Consider the following 20,553-nt stretch of genomic DNA (forward strand, 5'->3'; position numbering starts at 1 on the left):
AACTATATTAAAAAAAAGAAATCATATAGGTTTCAGGCACCATCGGTGCCAAAGCCAACAGTCTAGGCCAAGGGTCTCCAAACTACGACCCACCGGCCAGATCCGGTCTGACAAAGTCTTTGATCTGGCCTGCAGAGCTCTAATGGAAAACATAAATATATTCCAGAAAAATATGAAAAATAGGAATGTGCGAAAATAGTGTGGTGCTTTTTTTTTTGTTCAGAAAAAATGATTAAAAAAAAAATGATTAAAAAAAAAGATTTAAAAAAAAATGATTTTAAAAAAATGATAAAAAAAATGATTTAAAAAAACGATTTAAATAAAAATGATACTTTGGAGAAGCAGTTTCACTAAAAAGCAAATATAATAAGCAAAACAGTATAAAAACACGTCCAAGTCATTTTTTTTTTGGGGGGGGGGAAGCTGCATGGTTCTAAACAGTCAGCAATATGGCCCCTCGTACGAAAAATTTAGAGCCTATGGTTTAGGCCATCGTTGAGATGATTGTTTCCATTTTGACTAACGGCCGGTGTAGTTCTAGTAGGTCGAGCCTCTCAGGCTTTACCTTCTCCCTTTGAGAAGAGGTTATTTTATCGCCGGAGGTGCCTTTTATTGAAGAATGTTGACAGGGCTGCCCAGGCATATTTTGCAGGCCCAACTGCGCTTTCCATAGGATGCTGGCTCTTCAAATCCCACTTTCTAACCCTTGTATCATATCATTCCGCTGTGGGGAGGGAGGCAAATATCGCGTGCCATGGGAATTCTAAAGATTAATCTGATATTTAGAATACCTTCCAACTTATTTGAAGAGAATGTTAGAAAATGGAAATTTCAAATTTCGACACAATTCCAACTTTCTTATTCTACATCAAAGCAATTACAAAGATGGTAAAGTGGTCATAGACAAATTCCTGAAAGTGCTCTTTGGTTGCACGAGATTGAAGCCATAACTCCAAAGACATTTGTTCTTATTATCTTTACAGCCTAACATTTTTCAATCGATTTGCTTATAAATTTATTCTTTTTGCTTTTGGCTTCCGTCTATTGGCGGCAAAATTGTGCAGATAAAGAAGCTGCCTGAATTATTAGTTGTCACTTTCGTTTCAGATATTCCAAAAATAGAAATTGATGAAACATTTCAAAGAGTTCTCCAAATAGTATTATTGTACATTAGCACTCTATGCTAGTTCAACCAAAAAGAAAAATGAGATTTTACTTTGGAGGGGGAGATGAGCGATTATGTGTAAACGCCCATAAAACTTCACGGTAATAATAAAAAATATTTTAGATTGTAGGGTAGGGATTAGTTGAGCATATAACTTTAACTTACAACGAACACCTTACGTTCCGACCAGATAGTGTTTGAATGGCATGTAACTATTTTTTTTTACTTTGACTTAAATGTTTTTTTTTAAGGAAAGGACTTATTGCCACCCGGACTTAGGGTTAATAATAGCCTTAAGAAAATCATGTTATGTTTTTTGTTCCCAAGTTTTTCTGGATACATTTTTAGACATCATTGTTCTTTGACAGTCATTAAGAGTTGATCATGCCCACGTGTTATAGATTTTATTTCATTGTATATACGTTCAATATTCCTATCGATTTTTTTGGTTATATGCCCTTAAAATGCTACTCCATTAGAAGCTTCTTGCCTGGAAAAGGATGATCATTATTTTTTGGGAGGGGAAGGGGGATAATCATAAGGCCTTTCAACAGATTCCTGAATTTGAAAAAAATGAATCTGAAATGGTCGGAGATTACATCGACCAAAACGTTGTGAAAAAACACTCAAGATGAGAAAACTTGTCCAACTAATCTGAATAATCCAAATCATTAATCTGAAATTATAGCTTTTTTTACAAAGATCCAATACAATACAATATAATACAATACGTTAGAAGATAATGCAATACAATATAATATGATAAATACAATACGATATAAGATAATACAATATGATGGAATACAGTAAAATACAATACAAGATAATACAATACAATACCATAAATATAATACAACACAATACAATACAATACGACATGACATAATACAATACAATATAATACAATACAAGATAATACAATAAAATACAATATAATACAATACAATATGATACAATACATTACAATGCAATATAATACAAGATAATAAATTATATACAATATAATACGATATAATATACGGTGAGAAGGAACACAGTCCTATACATCCGAGATTACAGTCTTTCAATACACATTTCTAGCAAAACGGGTGATTCCTCCAATGTTTGTATAGTTTGGCTTTGAAGGTATTGAGTGACACTGCAGATAAAACTTCTTCCGGCAACTGGTTGCACACGTTCACCACACGTTGGGAGAATAAGTCTGCTCGAACAGACTAGTTGCCCCCTTTCGATGTCGATATCGCTGCTTATCTGAATACGCACGCACACGCACACACACAGACACACGCACATGTGGAAAGAAAAAATCATAGATTTTAACCCATACACACACACACACCCACACACGCAGCACACAACCACTCACCCTTACACACACGCACGTTGTTGACATTTACAATTTTTGACAGTATCTGTTTCGTAGTGCAAAATCAATCACTTAATTATTATATCAATTAGTGAATCTATTTTGCCCTTAACTCGTCAGAGGAAATAGCAACAATCAATCCGCCAAAAGGAAATAAAGTGCGTTTTGACATGATTAAAATCCGAAAATTGGAAAAGAAGATGTAAATACCTTATAATATGTTTCCATTACGCCATTTTTTGATGGATTGATTGTTGCTATTTATTCTGATGAGTTAAGGGCAAAATAGATTCACTAATTGATATGATAATTGATTGATTTTGCACTACAAAACAGATACTGGTAACAATTGTAAATGTCAATTGAACTAAAGGAATAAACAAAGATGGTCAACATCATGAACTTTGGAATATAGTCTTTTGTCATTTATTCACTATATTGCTTTGTAATTATATTGAGCTTCTTAAATAAGGATTGGTATATATTATAAGGAAATAAAATATATTTCTACAGAAAAAAAATATATATATAATTATTTTTTACTATAATAATTAAATACCTACAGACACTAGTGTTTCATCCTTTCGGGAATCTTCAGTGCAGGGTGTCACGATTAATACCAGTCGAACGATTTGAACCCCGCAACACAAGACATCTCTGCCTCGATTAGCGAAGACCTAATCCATTCGGCTACCATTAACCGCATGAAATAACGTTGAATTTAAACATCTTAAATTTAAATGTTCATTTACGTCAGTCAGACAGTGATCTAATCGTTATACGATGATTATGCATATATATATATATATATATATATGTATATATAATAAAAATATAACACGGAAATTACATAATTGTCGTGTTATATTTTTATGTTATTGCTCTGTTATATTTTTATGTTATTGCTCTGTTTACCACATTGAGCTCTCATACCCGGATTTCCTCCTGGAATTATTCCATTATAACACATATATATATATATATATATATATATATATATATATATATATATATATATATATATATATACACACAAAAGACATATTGATATTTATTACAGAACGGAAAATTTAGCCACGCTTCATAAAATAATCAAAGTAAGTCAAACACCCGAAAAAATGAATGAAAAATAATTAAAATACAAAACAACATTTGTTTCATTTAATTCATAGCTTACATAATGACAAAAATTATACACGTAGACACCTCTCCAGTTCTGATAAAACTTAAAACAAACCTTGAATAACATTTAATAAAACTTTGATGAAAACAAAAACCGCAACCGAAAGTTTGATAGGGAGGGGGGATTAGAATCGAGACCCTTGTTTGAAATTTTGTTTTTTTCTGTTTTCCTAACAATCTTATTTGAATGTAAAACAGATCAAGTGTCGGTGATGCTGGAAAGGATTCCAGAGGTCGTTGAAAAATAAAAAAGCAAATAGATCGTGACAAGGAAGGAAGAAATAAAAATTAAGGTTGTCGTAAAATGCCTTTTTGTGCATTTGTCCTGAAGCTAACAGAATTCAATAATACTTGTTTCCTAAATATTCTTTTTTTTTTTTTGCTTCCTCATTTTTTCGTTTGTTGATCTTGAAATGCGTTCATGTCTTTTAAAAGTTAATTTGATATTTTTAATGAACATTTTTAGAAAGAAATTTCCCTCTTTTCAAAATGGGGAAAAATGCGAAATTTTACAAATTTAAGTCTGACTTGAATTGTGAAAGCTAAATTGAATGGAAACGTTGGTTAGAGTCTAAACGATAATGGAAGATAAAAAACGTTTCCGGATGAGGAAGAAAACAGGAGAATCGCAGAAAATTTATCATTATATTCTCAGTTGACAGTAAGAAAGATACAAATAAAAAACCAATCAAAGAGAATTGAAATGGACCTTGCGATTACTTTGAACGGCCTTTTAACTATCGCTTCCTCATACAGTGCCAGGCAGACGTGATCCCAAAAACTAGCACCCTACGTCAGAGTTTGCCTTGTTTGCAGTGAACAAGAGTATAAAAATTTAAAAAATATAAACATCTCAACCTAATTTTATATAGATTTTAATTTCTTCTTAATTTTTATTTCTTTGGGAAAACATGCTGTAAACCGAAAAATTTACTTAAGACCGCAATCGGACAATATATAAACCGTGATATGTAAGTTAAACCGTTTTGTACCAAATTACAAGCTGTCACAAATCAGATTTGGACATACTTCAACATAAACTTGGAGCACTTTCTTATGAATTACCATCTGTCTTAAATTAAATTTGGACATACTGCAACATAAACTTTGGCCACTTTCTCATGAATGATCACCTGTCAGAAATCAGACCTGGACATACTGCAACATAAACTTGGACCACTTCCTCATGAATGATCACCTGTCAGAAATCAGGCCTGGACATACTGCAACATAAACTTGGACCACTTCCTCATGAATGATCACCTGTCAGAAATCAGGCCTGGACATACTGCAACATAAACTTGGACCACTTCCTCATGAATGATCACCTGTCAGAAATCAGACCTGGACATACTGTAACATAAACTTGAACCACTTTCTCATGAATTACCGCATGTCTCAAATCAAACTTGAACATACCCATGACACAAATTCCAAGATAAAAAAGAAACTTTGCAATATTTAACTTGTTTATAATTCAAAGTTTCACCACAAGCTTGGGAACAAACTTTTTCCACTTATGATCTTTTGCCAGTCTTTCAACTGTCAGGCACGGCATATCAATGTCAACCCTTTTTTGTCAATTCATATCTTTAGTAGCCGTCCTCTTGATCTTTCTCCATTTAAATTATTTGCATATCATTTCTTTTCATAGCTGGACTCCATATTTACTCGCTTTCTCTCTAGTCTAAAGTTAGATACAAAGTAGTTTTTTAATGGTTGAAAAATCCACCCATCCTAAAACGACACTCTGGATTGGAACAAAAACTAAAACTGTCTCTCAGTTTAGGATTTCTTCCTTACTGACTGAAGAAAAAACAGATATTTCTCAGCTAGTAACAGGAAAACATATCCGAACTATGTTAATCCCCCCTTTTTTCAATAATGTCGTTCATATCATCAGTCGCAAATATTTATTAAATAAACATAAATTGATCTGTGCCCACTCGCTGGATGTAATTTACTGGTATGGGCTGATCTCTCACAAACAGAATATGTACACTGCAGGATGTACATGTGACTGGAGACAGTTTATGAATTAATATTCCCTAGAAACTTTATCCAAAGGAGGAAGTTTACACAACCCTACCAGAGTAAATACTGTAGAAGGTAATTTTTATTTTCAGCTGTTTTTAGTTCTAAGACATTGTGAAGGGGATGTCTTTTTTATGGAAATTGCTTCAGACAAAGCATGAAGCCACTTAATGTAAGGGGTTAACAAGAATGAAAGCTGAATACTACAAAAACAGGAGATTCTATTGATTTTAATTTGAAAATAACAAGTCTATCGGTAGGAGTAAAACAGTCAACAGGAAGAAAGTTCCTTAAGCCTGCATTTTTTTTTTTCATAGGAATCATCACAGAGGCCACTGGAGGATAAAGGTTAAAGCATGTACAGTAGTCAATTGGACAATATATTAATCGTTAGTGATGGAAATTCGGTAAATTTGTTAACTTATATGGAACGGCTCATCAAGAACTTGTTTACTTTGGACTTGAAGACAACCATATTGAAATCAGCTGGAAAGCAGGCAAACAGAAGACAATTCCACAGGCGTGCACTTCTAAGAAAGAAACTTTGTTCATGGAATCTACGTTTATGTTTAGGCACAGATAAAGAGGGGGGAATTATTGATAGTGTTTTCAACTAGACGAGTGTTTCTTGTAAAAGTTTGGCGAGGGGGGGCCATAGATTGGAGCTCAGGCGAACACTTGCCATGAAACTAACGATACATCAGAGACAGACTCGCAACATATCTTTTGTGAGAAAGAGGCTGCAAGGTAAGAGAAAAGGACATCCCCTACTAGGCTACAAAGTCTATTTTGAACTCTATCAAGTTTTTGGAAGTAATATTATAATGAAGCATCAAAACAGGGAATTGATAAAGACTACTAGACCAGCGAGTCAAACGAGATGAAACAAAAGAAGCAGAAAATAGATCAGACAATTCTGAAGAACACATGGCATAATAGATCTTGTATGAAAAAGAGAGAAAGAGTGGAGAGAGAGAGAGGGAGAGAGAGAGATCAGAAAAGAAGAAAGGGTGAGGACTATGAAATTAATTACTGTAAAAAAGTAACAAAAGTTATGACGTCACCAAAGAACAAAAAAATCAACGACAAATTAATTTCTTAAAAATTAATGTTTTTATTGCTTTTTCTCTTCTTTGTTTTCTTAAATGTTTTTCTCCAAATTCCTGAATTGGAAAAAGTGTTTGAATTTAATGATTAGAAGTTTATGTCCAACAGTTTGTTTTTTTTAGCTCGTGTGTGTGTGTGTGTTCGTTATCTATAACCTCCAAAACAGCTAGGCCTATTTTTATGAAATTTCACACAAATATACTTTATGTGTTTGAGAGTGTTCTTATTTAGGTTTTGTATCGAAATACTTCTGATAAGTATCGAAAATCGAAAATCAATAATCAAAAAAATAAAATCATATTAAAGGTGACACGGTCGGATTTCGACCAAACTTGACAGTTTTTAAACAGTCTAACATCACAAGTGTATTTAATAAGTTTTTTACATAAACAGAAAGGCTCGGCGTCTAAAATTAACAGTAGGTTCTTTGATATGACAGATGCGCATTCGAAATAAATGTTTCTGTTTCGGACACAATTGAATCATGAGATATGATTTGTGCACTTAAAATTTTAATTCTAGTCATCATATAAAAATAGTTTAATAAAATCAACAGTAGGTTCTCTACAGTGCAATGTAGACTACAATGTAATGTCACCTAAGTCACTGTGGGGAGGCATGTGAGCTTCCTCTCAGTGCACCACAGTAGGTTCCCAACTAGAGAAGACAATCAATTGATTTGATTGAAAATGAGCGATTTCACCGATTTTTAACCGTACCATACCTGAGCTACTGAACCTAATTTGACCCGGTGTTTGGCCTCCTGGGCAAGATTGTGAAAAAAATTTAGACACGTTAGTATTTTTTTGCCTTGCATCTACCGCACAGGTACTTTCTGCAGTGAGTCCATCAGAACCTTGTCGCATTTTGTAATTCATAAAAATTGAAAAACACATCAGCTTCACTTGAAATACTTGATAATTATACAGTGTTTTCATGAAAATAATCATTATTGTACAAAAAAAAATATACAAATTTCGATAGTGTTGCTCCTGCCTTCTTATAATAAATTTTGGCGACAGAAATGTCTTTGAAAAGTGTTAAGGATAGTGCTAACACTTAATAGAAATTGTTTATAAATATTAGATTATAGCAAAGGATGAAAATGAATATATACTAGCAAAAGTACCCATCATTGACTTGGTCCAAAAACAGCCCATGGACTCTGATTTATGAAAGTATGATAGATTATGAAAAGGAAGGGTTGTAAAGTGATAGCTTCGATTTTGAGGGTATCAAAACCAAAGCAAAATATCATGAAAGTAAAAATAAAATAGATAAACCCCATAATTTATTATACCATACCTGTTCACACTGAAACACTTATCACAATATTCTGTGGATCTATATTAAAAAATCTTGTTGAACTTTGTGACATATTTCCATTCTATGGAGTCAGGGGCGAACGAACACCCTATAATTTTATTATACCATATTTCTTCAAACTTAAACATAATTATTAAAGTATACTTGTGCAGATAGATATGGAGAGTCTTTATTAAAGTTTGTGCCTATTTCCATTCTATGGAGGCCAGGCGCGAACGCAGACCCCACAATTTTATTATACCATCCCTATTTAAGTTAAAACATACTTATCAAAGTATTATTAGGTACATCTATATCAAAAACACTTGTAAACGTTTTTGTTTTATTTTCAAATTTTTTATTTTCATACTTTGTGGACCATGCGCGTACGCAAACCCCACAATTTTAATGAATCATCATTATGCCAGATCAAACATACCCATTCCTGTGTCTCGATACATCTTCTATCATTATATGCAATCAGTTTTCTATAATAGTTAACCATATAGGAGCCTATTCATGACCAGACACACACGCAGACGTTCAGCTTTATATTATATATATATATATATATATATATATATATATATATATATATATATATACACACACACACACACGTCTGGTTGTATATCAGCACTAAACTCTGCATATTCTTTTTTTTTGTCCATTTTTTCAATATAGTGGGCTTACATTCTAACGTTTTCCATGAGAAAATAGGGAAATTCGACCAACATAATAACGTTTTCAGCCAACATGGGTCATCTTCAGATACTGTGTTGTAATAAATGTTCATTGGTGAATTGATTGGTCAGGTGATGCTTCTATAAATATTTGAATACGCCATCCCTACCCCCAAAACTGTCTGATGGTTGATGTTCGTTTTTTACTTTTGGCTCGACTGAGCAATGCCTTGAGGATGAGTAGGCGGCAGTCACAAATGAGGCGAGCAGGATGGTGTGTATTCTGTAAGGAGTTTTCTAAAGTATTTCTTTGTAGTATTTTGTATGCAGTTAAGTGTTGATAGATTGCGCTTTCATGGAGGGGGCAGGTGGCATGTGAGGCGGCAGGAAATGGTGGTACAGGCATGCCGATATATGTGCTTCCAGTCTCCTATGGGTATTTAAACTCGTATATCGGATTATATATGTGTGTGTGTGTGTGTGTGTGTGCGTGTGTGTATATGTGCATATGTGTGTGTCTGTGTGTGTATATGTGCATATGTGTGTGTGTGTGTATGCATATTAAAATGAGAATGAATATTAGGGTCACCAGTTAGCAAGTGCTAACTAAAACATAAGCAGAGTTTTGAAAATGAAAAATTAGGGAAAAACTTAATATCTAAAATTTTATAAGCATATAAAATTTATTTTAGCCACGAAAATATTAATTTATGCAAACACGTGTTGGGGAACAAAAGTTGAGTTTGTTGTCACAAGTCAAAATGTTCATAGTGTAAGTAATATACTTATGTGAGTATTTGGCAGCAGGACACTGTGGATGTGTGTTGATTTACCTTGTTCTTGTTAATGTGTATATAGCTGTAAGTAGCAGTTTGTTCCTATCCGCCTGCTTCTTGCTGGTGTGTAAAAATGTGTGCACACAATGATGAAAGCTCATATGTGAGTCATTGAAGATTCCATTGCAACTTCCTCATCCAACCAAAGACACAAAATTGGTGTGAAGGATGATACGTTCTTGGGTTCTTTCATGCCGGCTGACAGTTGAAGTCTCTCTTTCTCTCTCTGTTTGTTGGCTGCTTTTTTCATAAGAGTTTTTCAGTTTGTATCAATTTATTACTTTCACATATACTTGTTACTTTTGGGGGGTTAAAACGACTTTCATTTGCTTGATATTACCTTGAGTTAACACGTTTCTATAAAAAACTTATTTGCTTTGAAAGTGATGAAGAAAGCGAATTCTAATGAAACGGAGAAAGAAAGAGTGTAGCATTTAAAGCCACTTGTATTTGAACATTTAGTAGGAATCACTTTGTGATTCATTCAACGCAGTCCTCAGCTTCACTCTTTTAATTAATACTTGCTCATTTTTTTACATCATATAGTTACCGCTCATCAAGGCTCAGAGGCTACTCAAACATAAGCGTTAATTGGGTACTCTAATGGAAATTTGATAAGTTAATTTATTTTAAAGGACGGCTCTTCAATAATTTATTCATGTTGGACTTGAAAACGGCCATGTTATAGTCAGCCGGGAAGCAGCTCCATAGTATTGTGTTCCACAGACAATTAGTTCTAGGGAAAAAAAATCTGCTCGTGGAATTTTTGCTTAGATTTAAACACAGATAAAGAGTAAGGAAAATTGCTGATTGACAGTTGAGTGTTTGCTATGAAAGACATACAGGTGAAACTATAGATTGAAGCCGAGTCGAGCACCTGTCATGAAAATAACGATAGAGGGTTTCATTTTATTATCTTTGTTTTTTTTGTTAATTCGCGTGCATCGATATTGGGAAGGTCTTTTATTCTAGTCGAAGGACGAAGTAACGGCAAGAAGTAATGTATGCCTGTTTATACAGGGTGGAATTATAAATTTGTCGCCCAAAGAAAACAATACAACTTTATTAAATGAATTCACGTACTTTTATTATTTAGTAGAGCTGACATCTATTCAATGTAGCCGCCTTCAGCCTTAATCACTGCCTCGATACAGGTCTGGAACTTGGAGCATGCCTTTTCTAAAAGTGCCGGTGGGAGCTCGGTGAATACTCGGTGGATGGCGGAGATCAGGTGGCTTTAGAATTGTTTATGTTGGTGATGTTCTCAACGTATGACAAAATGAAGTAGTCCAGTGGATTCAGATCTGTGGAGAAGGGTGGGGGCGGTGAAAGAAGGGTACAAAGTCGTAGCACTCCTTCTAAAGTCAAGCCTGTCTCTTTGAACTTGTGGGCCAGCGCCGAGTCCTGCTGCCACACCCAGGGTCTGCCAGCGGCCACCTGATTGCACTAGGGGATCACCACACTCCAGGTACATTTTGGTGTTGAATTTGGATTTGCATTTTGAGGGTGCTGGCAATGGTCCTGTTGTCATAATTTGAATTGGTAGAAAGCATGAGTTGTATAGCAGCGCATCTCCTATCTAGCTTGTTGAACATTGTGTCACTTTCACACATGATAGAAGGCTCCTATGGCTGTTGGGATTTGTATACAATTGACCAACTAGTAGATGGTCTGCAACAAAACAGGAAAGTATTTTTCATCAAACTGAAATGGAATCATGTCGTCTTTTATAGGGCAAAAATTTAATCATTCCACCCCCTCTCTCTCTATATATATATATATTTCTTAGTCGTCAAGGAACGTTTGGTGGGTTTGAGTAAGTAGTCCGTTAAAGAACTGTCTTGTGTAATGTTCACATCCACACTCACACACATATTGATAACGAATAGGTAATGTGCCATTATTTAAATAGACACGCATTGATAAACTGTAAATGTAATATGACTGTGTGTACATTTATGCATGCATGCATAACACACAAGGTATTTAACACAACTCAATATGGAAAGATATGAACATATCACACGAATCAAAGATCAGACTCCTGCGCTCATTGGTAACATCAGAATTCCTGTATGCTTGTGCATCGTGGACCCTAATAGCAGAGATTGAAAAGAGGATGCAAGCAGTTGAGATGAGGTGTTATCGCAAATTGCATAGTATTCCTTACAAAGACCACATTACAAATGCGGCCATAACCAAACGCATAAAACAAGCTTGTGGGTCCTATGGAAATCTCTTAGCCACTGTAAAACGGCGCAAAAAAGAAATTCGCCATGTAACGAGATCAACAGTTCTTGTTAAAACAATAATGCAAGGAAGAGTAAGAGAAGGAAAAACGTTGCGGAGGACAAAAGAGATGGGAGGATAATATCAGGACCTGAAGCTCAGCAGCATCATCACAATAGCAGAAGATAGACGGGAGTGGGGAGGCATGGTGAAAGTTTCTGCAGAGCCTCCACCCCACGGTCAACCAGACTACAAGGGGATAAATATAAGACATTGATACACAACTATTCAAATAACAAGCGTAGTTTATACATACACGCGTTGATGGGTATATAACCATGTTGTTGTCTTGTAAAGTCATAAAGTGTTGATATGACACTGTATAACGGTATGTGGTCGGACAGACATTCGGCAAGTTTTCATTTGGACCCAGAACAAAAGCCGAAAATATTCTGCGTTCTTGAATAATTCCTCAAAACACACATTTAAATTAACTGGTTACTTGAGCAGAATTGGAGAGAAGTCAATAAAAGAAAGTATCGCGCCTCCCCCCCTCCGCATCATAAGAAATTGATAAGACTATTTCTTTTCCATATTGGCTTTTGCCCTATTAGACATTTTCTTGAGACAAATAAACACTTGAGTTTATTGCTTTATATTCTCTTTGGATTTTGTTAAAATGTTAGAACTGAGTAAGAATGTGAAATGAATCTTTTTTATTATGTATCAGATTAAGTTTCAATAATATATATGTATAATAATAATAATAATAATAATAATATATATAAATAAATATATACTAGCAAAAGTACTCGTCGTTGGCTGGGTTCAAAAACAGCCTACAGAAAATGGACTCTGCTTTATGAAAGTATGATAGGTTATGAAAAGGAAGGGTTGTAAAGAGATAGCTTCGAATTTGGGGGGTATCAAAACCAAAGCAAAATATCATGAAAGTAAAAATAAAATAGATAAACCCCATAATTTATTATACCATACCTGTTCACACTGAAACACTTATCACAACATTCTGTGGATCTATATTAAAAAAAACCTTGTTAAACTTTGTGACATATTTCCATTCTATGAAGGTCAGGTGCGAACGAACACTCCATAATTTTATTATACCATATTTCTTCAAACTGAAACATAATTATCAAAGTGTACTTACGCAGATAGATATGAAAAGTCTTTATTAAAGTTTGTGACTATTTCCATTCTATGGAGGTCAGACGCGAACGCAGACCCCACAATTTTATTATAACATCCCCATATAAGTTAAAACATACTTATCTAAGTATTCTTATGTACATCTATATCAAAAACACTTGTAAACGGTTTTTTTTTTTTTTTTTAATTTTTTATTTCCATACTTTGTGGACCAGGCGCGAATGCAGACCCCATAATTTTAAGGAACCACCGGTCTTCCAGATCAAACATACCCATTCTTGTGTCTCGATACATCTTCTATCATTATATGTAATCAGTTTTCTAAAATAGTCAACCATATAGGAGCCTATTCCTGACCAGACACACACATACACACACAGACATTCAGCTTTATATTATAGATATATAGTATTAGTAGCAAGGAAACCCGACGTTGACCGGGATTAAATCAACGAATGTTTCACATTCCCATATTATTATTGTCATATTGTCATTGAAATTGGCGAAATCGCCCATTTTCAATCATTCAATAGATTGCCTGCTCTTGTTGGAGACCCATTGTGGCGCTCTGGGCGGAAGTTTTATATGCCTCTCCGCAGTGACTTAGTCCACAATACATTGTAATCTACATTACACTGTAGAAAACATACACTAGGTTCTCCATGTGGGGAACCACATGAAGCTTCCTCCTGGTGCACTGTGGTGAGTCCACGATTAGAGCAGGCAATTAATCGATTTGATAGATAGATAGATAGATAGATAGATAGATAGAAGGAAGGCAATTCGTGCAGTTGTATGTATGTGTGAGTTCGTTTTACTATGGACTCGAAACCGGCTGGTCCGATTTTTTGGAAAATTCACACAAATGTCCTTCATCTATCTGGCAGTGTTCTTCGACGGGTTTTATATCAGAATGCCTTTTATAAGCATCAGTAATGGAAAAAATTGCGAATAAAAGATTGAACACTCCGATAATGACGAAAGTGGACATGCTTATACAACGTAACATCATAAGTTCATTTGAGAAGTTTTTATCACCGTACAAGTAGAAACGCCCGGCGCATAAAATTAACAGTAGTCTCTTTGGTAAGATAGTGATGGGTTCCAAATGATTAATTGAACTAGCATAAACATTCCAAAATCACAGAAGTATTCACTTAATTCACATTCATATAGTTTTATTGCTGAGTCTTACACGTGTTCCATTGGATGGCATGAATACACCAAACAAATCATCGGATACTTGTAACGAGGTACCGTTGCAAATGGACAAACAAACAAACAAAGTAAGCAAATAGAAATAAATAAAAATCCGGGTCGGCATTTTTTTTTCTAACAAAAGTTTTTATTACCCTTACCTTCCTGTCTTGACATCACTGAAAAGCCTCTCACAATCGTCCATCTCGCACGGCGTACACTTTTCTTCTTCCTCCAACCACAGCCGACGCATTCTCTTTCTCAACTTTACACGTCCATTTTTTTCCCGTCGCACTTTGCTTCTCTTGTCCACGTGGTGTCTTTTTTCTGTTTTTCTTGTGTCAATTCACGCACACTTCCTAATTTGTATATCCTTGTTTTTTCGGCTACTACTGCTGCTAATCTTTTTGCAAGTCAGCTATTCTTCGCTGCTGCTAATATTTTCCCTATGCGCCCATATGCACTATGTTACATACCTTCCCTTAAAAAAAATCTTTACAAGAAATTAAACCTGCCTAATGTAATAAAAAAAACAAGAAAAGAAACTCAAAATTTCACACAACATTTCTATTTTATACTTTTTTCGTCAGAAATTCATTTCCTTATTTAATTCTTGCTTTTATTTCACTTGTAAAAATAAAGGAATTTCAACGCATTTTCGCAAATACTTAATGGCAACGTTTTAATACGTCGAGAGGGGAAAAACTCGGCCAACTACTTAAATGTTGAGAATATATGTTTTTCCTTTTTGTAGAAATTTATCTTAAGGAATGTTAAAGTATTTCAGGTGGTTATGCAAGAATACAATTTTAAATGTTAAAAATATTTTACAAAGCCAGTCAGATCATTGCAAATTGGACTTTTCATAATATTTGATATTTGTTGGTCCTGAGTCTGTAAATTCACCAAAGTGCGATTTTTATTTTAGTAATAAATCAATTTATTGGTTCTTGACAGTCTTCATAACACATATGTTATAATTTGAATTATGTTTGAATATACATTTACACATATAAATTTTTCGTGTGAGTTTTTCTTTTGCACAGTTTTTTTCTTATTCTTTTACCTCAACCCTCGATTCAAGATGTATATCCTATCAATCATAACATTTTATCTCTCCTTGCACATTGATAGATTTTTATGCCAACTGGCCAAATAGTTTTCTTTTTGTTAAAACTTTTTATTTGAAATCCTTGACTAAACTAGTTATCATAACATTGTTCCTAATCCTATGACTCATTTATCTCTTTATTGTTCAGTTACTTTTAACGAGATTATTTGAGAGAACACTAGTTAATCTAACCCTTATATTTAGTCCATAGTTCCTTTTCATCTATTAACTGTGCAACCCCTGTTTGGCGAGATTATTCAAGACAATTGTGGATTATTTTTTGTCTTTTAAGTGCTCAGTCACTTTTGACGAGATTATTTGAGACAATTTATTATTACCACATGACCCAACGGACCAAAGGCATTATCTACGCTCCCGACTTAATCGGATATCAACATTCTACAACATTTTCCCCTTTTCATGTCACAATACAGTTTAACCTTATCATTAAGCATCTGCAGATCTGCTATCTAATGCGAGCACTGTTTATTCACTAACTACTCTTTAATTTCCGCTATACTCTAAATTTCTTTGTCTATAAACCGACTCACCAAAGTTCAGTCATTAACTTCCGATGGGTATGTTACATGCATACCCTTAATAAATTGATTTGTTGTTCAAATTCTGTTGACAACTTTCGGACTGTTTACAGAAAAAAAAATTACGCTATTTACATCCTCCATCTCTATAACCGAGGACTGTGAGCACCTCAAATATTTAGTAGGCACTTATTTTTCTACCATAGCGTCAAGGCTATATAAATATTGAAATTTCCCGATATGAAAAAGTATACATTAATTCAAAACCTCAGGAGGAGATTAAGCCCGTACATGGTGCCATCCGCTCAAAAAGTAAAACCTCCTATTTGTTTTAACTCAGAAAGTTGAAAAGCTATGAAGACGAAAGTGGCACCATTAAAACGAGCGACCTTTTGTGCTCCAGAATTTATTTTTCTACATTGTGCCAGGAATTCGATGACGCATCTCTGCTTCTGACGCACGTTCTTGACAAGGGTTGCTTTCTTAGCCTCTCACACTGTCAATATCTGCAAAAGAGAGATTAAACTTTCAGATTATGTATGCATCAGTTCAGTATTCATAGCAATGCAATTTGCAATCCCCTCTGATCCATTCGGGCGGAATAAAAATAACGCTTTTCCCTGCCGAGAGACAATATTCGTAAATTGAAAAAGAAGTTCTATGATATCATTTTCACTATAACTAAATTTCATAGGTAAATACATGACAGACTCTTCACGCTGCAAACCAACGATGACTTACGATTTTCAGCCAACAGATTACTAAGATGTGGTATCATCCTGTTAATTTACAACTTTAAACTGTCATAGCAACAAATTAGCCACGCAGATGGTCTATCAAGATTAATACCTAAGGAACGAGATCCTTAATAGCAGCACATTGCAGAAGTGTTTCAGATGTGTTCTCATTATGCGATAAGGTATTGTTGTACAGTGCAAAGGTCGTAATTCCTAAAAGCCTATAAAAAAATTGTAAAAGGATCCTGCGAGATTTCTGGGATTAGCAAACTACTATCATGTTTTCATAAAGACTATGCATGACCTACGTTAAATAAGTCAGTAGAGAAAGAAAATGTCTAACGGCATTCGAAAACAATTAAGGAGACTTTAACATCAAACCTGTTTTCTGATACATTACAATCAAAATCTGGATATAAACAGCATTATAGAACTTCCGGTGACATTACTAGGTGTCAAAAGAAGCACAAAACAAGGATTTCATTTACGGCATTAAAAGTAAGTTACGAAGAACAGAAATGTTTCACATGTATTCTCATTATGCGACAATCCTGTTATATAGTAAAAGGGTCGTAATTCTGAAAAACCTTCATAAACTAGTTCTGCGCGATTTCAATCATGAGACACCTGGGAAATAATAAACGAATGAAAGGCTTGATGAAAAACGACGTGCATAACGTTATATACCTGGATGGTGGAGTGTACATATCCTTGCGTATGTGGTCGATATAATGCAGCGTGTATATTCTTGTGTGGTGTCTATATAATTATGACATGGCCATGATCGTCTGTTTTTGTGTGTGCACGAGTGTGTGTGTGTGTCACATATAAGATCTTAAGACACATACCCTTTTCTCTGTTCCTTCGTCGGTGCCTCCTTGCGATGATTCATACATGCTCCCAAAAACACAACTTAATATTATTGTTTGGAGACGGTCAACACATCAGTGAATCGAAGTCAACAAGTTTTTTTTTTTTTACATGGAGTTCACCACTTATCAAGGCCCAATGGCCACTCAGGGATAAGGGTTATTGTGTACACAGTAATCAAAGGGATAGTGTAGCAATAGTATTGGAGAAATTGTGAAGTGTCATTACTTAGAGGGGCGCTTCATCAGGAATTTGTTTGTGCTGGACTTGAAGTCGGGAGGGAAACAGGCAAGCAGAACAGAGTTCCACAGGCGTGCAGTTTTAAGAAAGAAGCTTTGTTCATGGTATCTACGTTTTCATTTAGGCACAGATAGGGAGTGGGGAAAATTATTGAAAGTGGTTTCAGTTAGTCGGGTGTTTTTTGAAAAAGATTGGCGAGGGGGGACCAGAGAATGGAGCTCAGACGAGCTCAGACGAGCACCTGCCATGCAAATAACGATAGAACAATGACAGACTCGCTACGTCTCTTCTGTGGGAAAGAGGTTGCAGGGTAGAGAAAAGGGCACCCCCCACCAAGCCACGGAGTCTATTTTGTACTCTGTCAAGGCAAGATAGGCTGTTTTTAGTAGCCCCCGCCCAGATGTGGCAGCAGTACTCCATCTTTGGACGTACTTGACTTTTATATAGATAGAGAATTGCATCAGTAGTGAGATATCTTCTGGAGCGGTAGAAGAATCCCACCATTTTCCCAGCAACCTTGGCCACAGACTTGATGTATGTGTTCCATTTAAGATCAGGTGTAAAGGTCAAACCCAGGAGCTTATCAAAGCCTGGGGCCTCCCTTAGACGAGAGCCATCCATTTCAATTGATGCCAGATGGGGATCAGAGCGTTTATGATGTAGAGATAGGAGCTTGGTCTAAGATGCATTAAAGGTAACCAGCCACCTCTTTCCCCACTCTACCACGCGCTCAAGATCAGAGGAGAGAGAATCAGAGAGAACATCATCATTTACGGCCTTTGATGTGTTGCCATAGATGGTCGTGCCATCAGCATAGATCTCAACGAAAGATTTTAGTATGTGTTTTGGGAGATCATTGATGTAGATCAGGAAGAGAGTTGGGCCCATTATGGACCCCTGAGGGACTCCAGCATTAATACTGTGGGCCTCTGATTTCTGCCCATCAACCACTACTCTTATGAGCCTATCTGAGAGAAATGACTTAATGATAGAGAAAACATTTCCACTTATACCGTAGCTGGAAATTTTGTGTAGTAGGCCTTTATGCCAAACCTTATCGAAGGCCTTTGATATGTCGAGAGCAATTACCCTAGAAATGAAGCCTTTGTCAAGAGATTCACTAATCATATGAGATATAATCGTTAGCACATCTGCTGTAGATCTAGCAGAACCATATTGCGTGTCGCTAAGAAGGTTATTTCTGCTGAGGTGGTTGACTACTTCTCTATTTATTGTGGATTCCAGCAACTTACTCATGACACACAGGAGACTTATTGATCTGTACTGAGAGGGGGATGACTTATCTGCTGAACTCTTAAATACACGGCATACTGATGAGGTTTTCCAGGGTGTTGGGAAGCACTTCTCCTTAAGGCAACGCTTAAACAGTTTGGAAAGTATGGGGCAAGTTCTGGTTGTAATTTTTTAACACTATAATTGGAATACCGTTGGGACCAGTTGCTTTACTGGAGTCAAGGTTTTTGATTAGCTTGGCAACCTCATGCACATATATTTGTATGTTGCATAGCGTGTTGTCTGTTATAGGAGGGAATATGGGGAGTTGATGGCTTTCGTCACACAGGGTAGAATTCGCCGGAAAGTTTTTGGTAAATAGTTTGGCCTTGTCGGATGCTGTCGAGATGACCTCTGGTCCATTGATAATGGTTGGGATAGAACTCACGTTTCTGTTTAGGATCCTATTTGCTATTTGCCAGAACTGGTGAGAACCAAGCCGCTGCTCAGCTACTTTGGACTTAACGGAGTGCGCATATAGTTTTCTTGCATTTTTTATTACTCTTTTACAGTGGTTGCTGGCGGTTCTGAAAGCAGCTTTAGTTTCAGTGCATCTATTACGTTGGTAGCTATGGAAAAAGTGATTTCTGCGTGCGATGGCAGCAGCACATTCGGGGGAGAACCATGGCTGGCTGTTTGGTTTCTGTTGGAATTTTTTGGATGGTATGAATTGGTCTATGCCTACAAGTAACCATTCGGTCAGGTCTGATACTATAGAGGACACATCCTTTTTAAACATGTAATGGAGAGGGAGATCAGATGTGAATGTACGGAAGCTATCCCAGTCCGCCATAGAGTATCGGTATACAGTACGGTGAAGAGGTACGTCTGTAGATTTATTATATTTCATTTTTATCTTAACTGATACGACGCAGTGGTTTGAGGATCCCAGAGGAGATAGAACGGAACACGAGCATAGCTCAGGGGATGTGGATAGAAAAAGGTCTAGGAGGCTTGCGAACTGACCGGTACTATCGGGCACACGGGTGGGCTCGCGGACAATCTGAGTGACAATCTGCAATGACAAAATCATGACAGAACCTCCCCACTATCATCAGTCTTATTTGAGTGGGTCAGCCATTCCACATTATGGACATTGAAGTCACCGCAAATGTGAATGTTAGCTGAGGGATGAGCAGACAGGATGTGGTCAATTTTTTCTGATATACTCTTAAAGACAGTAACTCCACTGTTGTGGGAGCGATAGAGGGCAAATATAAATGCGGTGGTGTAAGCGAGTGCAACACGGAAGCACATATAAGGTAGATTAGGGTCTTCTCTGGAGATATCCCTGCCACATGGGAAGCCATCTTTAATGTAGGCACATATTCCATGCCCGTGGCGATCTTGGGGGTCAGATTTAGATGTTAGGTTAGAGTATCCTTTAATTATGAACTCATCTAGGGAGGTGGTCGGCCCTATTCCAGTTTCGCTTAGGAAGAATATGTCAGGTTTTGTCTCCTGTAATTGGGTGTCAACCTCGTGAATGTTA

This window comes from Euprymna scolopes, chromosome 12 (genome assembly GCF_053919585.1).
Source record: "Euprymna scolopes isolate OS-2025 chromosome 12, ASM5391958v1, whole genome shotgun sequence".
Classification (NCBI taxonomy): Eukaryota; Metazoa; Mollusca; class Cephalopoda; order Sepiida; family Sepiolidae; genus Euprymna; species Euprymna scolopes.